Source organism: Lagenorhynchus albirostris, chromosome 18 (genome assembly GCF_949774975.1).
Source record: "Lagenorhynchus albirostris chromosome 18, mLagAlb1.1, whole genome shotgun sequence".
Taxonomy (NCBI): domain Eukaryota; kingdom Metazoa; phylum Chordata; class Mammalia; order Artiodactyla; family Delphinidae; genus Lagenorhynchus; species Lagenorhynchus albirostris.
The window spans coordinates 7,263,694-7,268,252 of NC_083112.1; the positions used below are offsets into that span (position 1 = coordinate 7,263,694).

The 4,559-nt window shown below is 42.9% G+C and overlaps 1 long non-coding RNA gene across 1 annotated transcript; it reads right to left on the bottom strand.

The window, feature by feature from the left end:
* Positions 1 to 460: 460 nt before the first annotated feature.
* LOC132508749 (uncharacterized) lies at positions 461 to 4,290 on the bottom strand. Its single transcript, XR_009536749.1, has 2 exons — positions 3,871 to 4,290; positions 461 to 973 (listed from the first exon to the last, which is right to left on the bottom strand). It is a non-coding gene; the product is annotated as an uncharacterized LOC132508749 (long non-coding RNA).
* Positions 4,291 to 4,559: the final 269 nt, after the last annotated feature.

The window sequence follows — 4,559 nt, forward strand, 5'->3', positions numbered from 1 at the left end:
CCCTCCGCGCCGGCCACGGGGCCTCAGTGGGCGCGGGTTCTGCTCGGCGGCTGCGGGCGCGGGGAGGCCGGGCCCGCGAGGCGGCGGCTGGCGCGCTTCCCGGCGGCTCCCGGCCGCAGCTGGCCGTGCTATTTGCATCGTCCACATCCTGAGAGCCGAGACCAGGCCTCTCCCTGGAGCAACTGGGAAAACGCGAGGCCCGGCAGGGCCTTCCCGGATCGGGGAGAGGCCGGGAAGTTGGGAAAGAGCGGCCTGCAGGGTCCCGAGGAGTTGGGGCTGCCCGGGGTTGGGGGGTGCTGAGCTTCAGGGCCCTGGAAAGAGGGCGAGCAGGCAGGCAACTAACCGAGCTGGAAAATGAGCGAACTTTTTTGCTACATCTCCTGTAAAGAGATCTTTCCAGACGGCCCCCCGTGTCGCCCACCTCCATCACTCAGCCTTTACCACATTACCCTGAGCAGCATTTTTTAAAAAATAAATTCATTTATTTTATTTTTGGCTGCGTTGGGCCTTCGTTGCGGTGCGCGGGCTTCTCATTGCGGTGGCTTCTCTTGTTGCGGAGCACGAAATCAGTAGTTGTGGCTCATGGGCTCTAGAGCCCAGGTTCAGCAGTTATGGCGCACGGGCTTAGCTGCTCCGCGGCATGTGGGATTTTCCCGGACCAGGGCTCGAACCCATGTCCCCTGCACTGGCAAGTGGATTCTTAACCACTGTGCCACCAGGGAAGCCCCGCAATGCTCTTTCTTCTGTGTTTGTTTACTTGTTCATGTTTGCCTCCTCCAGGAACATGTGGGCTCCTAGACACTCGTCCGGGCAGCCCTGGGTCTGTTCTGTTGATCGCTGGGTCTCCAGTGCCAAGCAGGGTGCCTGGCTCCTTTGCAAGTGAATGAACGGACCCTGAAGGAGAAGCTGCCTCCTAATCAGTGAAGGAGCTGGATTTCTCAGCTTTCCGTTCTTAGGCGGCCTTGTCATCAACCTGTGGAGAGAAACCGGATTTATCTGGGGGGTAAGGAAATTCATTCTCCCTGGCTTTATATATTTTCCAACCCACAGTGTCGGATCGGCTAAATATTAGTGGTCTTTAGTTTCTTTATGTGATGTATACCACTTGTCACTGTTTAATGTAATCTTATGTCATTTAAAGGTTAAATTATAGGGTATAGAAAGCGACAATAATATAATCTTAAGCACAATCATTCAGAGGAAGATTTCCCCCTAAAACTTGGTTAAAATAAATTGGAGAAAGACGCAGTTCAATTCATTCAACAAATTTGACTTTGCGACAGATCCAACGTAGTCTGTTGTATTTAATAAGAATTCAGCCCATAAAGGGAGATTTAATGACATTAATGAAATTAGCTTTATGTATTAATGGAACTGAAGGAGTCAACTCTAAAAGCAAATGTTCTCTAAACCTAAATATTTTATACTCAAGAAAATCTGCTGGGGACTTCCCTGGTGGCGCAGTGGTTAAGAATCCACCTGCCAATGTAGGGGACGGGGCTTTGATCCCTGGTTTTGGAAGATCCCACATGCCGCGGAGCAACTAAGCCGGCGAGCCACAACTACTGAGCCCCTGCGCCACAACTACTGAAGCCCACGCGCCACAACTACTGAAGCCCGCGCGCCACAACTACTGAAGCCCGTGTGCCTAGAGCCTGTGCTCCACAGCAAGACAAGCCACCACCACGAGAAGTCCACGCACCACAACGAAGAGTAGCCCCCGCTCGCCGCAACTAGAGGAAGCCCGCACGCAGCAACGAAGACCCAACGCAGCCAAAAATAAATAAATAATTAATTAGGAAAAAAAATTGAAAGACTTCTTTGTACTGGGTGAAAACTTAGATTTCAAACCTAATTTTGATCAGCTGTATCACGAATACATTTTCCTAGTTTATTCCTTAAAAATCTTTCTCAGAGTCTCTCCTCTTCACTTTCTGAAGTGATACCAGATGGGTTTTATTTTATGTTTTTAGCTAAAATTGGATCCTGGGAAAGAATGAAGCTAGAGTAGATGATAGGAAGATGACTGTCAACTGACAATTTCCATTACCTACCTAACTGCCTTTCTCCCTGGAATTAAAGAGACCAGAAACTTTATGGAGACCCACATTCCCAAACCCTTGGGAGGAAGAATAACAGTTTTAGGAATTCCTTTGTGTTTCTGAAAATTAGTAATAGCCACTCCTTGTAAGTCTATTGCAGTGAAATCACAGCCAGCTGCCTATCTCTGGAAGAGAAAGCTTCCAGATTTCCTTTCCCTGGAACGTGGCTCCAGAGAGGCTGTCCATTTCAAAGGAGGTGCTTTGACTGGGTGCCCAGTAGGTCCCTCAATAAGGCAACGCCAACCGCTGTAAACAGAGTTCCCTAGAACACGTCCTCTATACCCTGGGAGCTAGCTCCTGCTGAAGCTGTGGGTCAGTCACCCTGCCATCCATGCTAGCTGCCATCCTTGGCCCAGGTGTCGTCCACTAACTTGCCAAAGCATGACTGGAACATCATCAAACTCCCAAACAGTATCCCAGGCTCCTGGGTAAGTCCGCTCATTTATCATATGCTTTACTCTTGGTCTACAGATTTAAATAAAAAGAAGTAAAGTGTGTATTAAACTCTGACATCAGCATTTATTCATTTTTTTGGTCATCCTTTCGTCCTATTTGATGGTGGAGGCATGAAAGCTAGTAAAGATATATTTTGAGGTTAACTTCTGTTTGCACTAGCAGTTGCTTAATAATTTCCCCATTTAAAAAGAGAGATTTATAATAAAACAAAATAGAAATGTTTCTATGATTTTTTAAGTGAGGTTTTAAACATTACTATTAATAATAGCCTACTAAGACTCCTTGGTCTTAAAGGTGAGAAAAAGTTAGATTTGGCCTAAAAATGAAGACATAGCAAAAAACAATAATAATAAAACTGCATCTCTGTTGTTGTTTTTTTCAAGTCAGTTTGATTCTTAACTATAATTCTTTAAAAACCCTCAAGACCTTAACATTTAAAGAAAACTTCAAGTATTATATTTATAATAACATATCTCTTACCTAATTAAAAAATAAAATCAGTATTCTTTCTAATGGTTCATTATAATTATCTGTAAAAGCTCAGTGTATATAAATTCATGACATAAAGTTTTGCAACGTTGACCTCTAAAATTTAGGTCCTTAAAAAAAATGAGAAATTTACACTGCTTTTCAGGTCTGATCTATATAGTGTAAAATCCAGTACTCATCAGTGTATGAACTAGATCCCTATGGGACTGACTAGAAGGTAAGTTTTTTTATAATTAATCCAGTTTCATGTTGACCTGTTGGCCACCATTTGAGAAGACATGTACTCCCCAGAACTGTAGACTATCTTGGTCTTAAATCATATGTGAAAACACAGTTAACCTTATTTAAAGAAAAAAATTCTGATACAAATGACTAATAAGTTTTGGAAATCATGTAGATTATTATGAAGAACAATAATACAATGAAATGAAAAGCAAGAAAGCTCTAATGCTTTTGCAAAAGTTTCAAAGATTCTTCACCCATTCCAATTCATCTACACGTTCTCTTTTTGCAGTGCTGCAATTACTTGTATATAAAAGCTCTTTCTGTTAATCTTCAACCTGAAAAGTAGTAAAATAACAAGCATAAAGGGGAATGGACATTTCAACCCAATGGCTCTCCAGTTTTTTCAAGCTTTTCATCTGCTCTCTTTTGAAGGTTTATCCCTTTCACGATTTCCCCCACTGCTATAGGCTCAAACCTTTATGGAATCTTAGAAATCATGACCCTACATATCCCTTATATGTAAAATTGTCTCAATAGCCTTTTAAAAAGTTACTACATTTGGATGAAAACTTGCTGAAGGCAGCTTGGTAGCACTTACCAAATTCATCGTTTCACTTCAATCAAAAACTGACTTCAGGGCTTCCCTGGTGGCGCAGTGGTTGAGGGTCTGCCTGCCGATGCAGGGGACACGGGTTCATGCCCCGGTCCGGGAAGATCCCACATGCCGCGGAGCGGCTGGGCCCGTGAGCCATGGCCGCTGAGCCTGCGCGTCCGGAGCCTGTGCTCCGCAACGGGAAAGGCCACAACAGTGAGAGGCCTGCGTACAGCAAAAAAAAAAAAAAAAAAAAAAAAAACTTCAATTTTGGCCATTTCACTTTGAGGAATATATTTATAACCTAACAAAATAATCATGGACACAGAAGTATGGGTATAAGGAAAGTCTAGTCATCTTAGCCTTGTTCATAATATTTAAAAAAATCCATAAACAACAACAAGGTCCTACTGTATAGCACAGGGAATGATATTTCAATATCCTGTGATAAACCATAATGGAAAAGAATATGAAAAAGAATATATATGTATAATTGAATCACTTTGCTGTACAGCAGAAATTACCACAACATTGTAAATCAACTATGCTTCAATAAAACTAATTAAAAAATCAGAAACTACACAAATGTCTAATAAGATGGGATCGACAAGATAATTTATGGTATTTTACATTTATTCAGTGGACTAACATGCAGGCAGTAAAAACGATTCAGTGCAGAGCAGAATAAGCATATA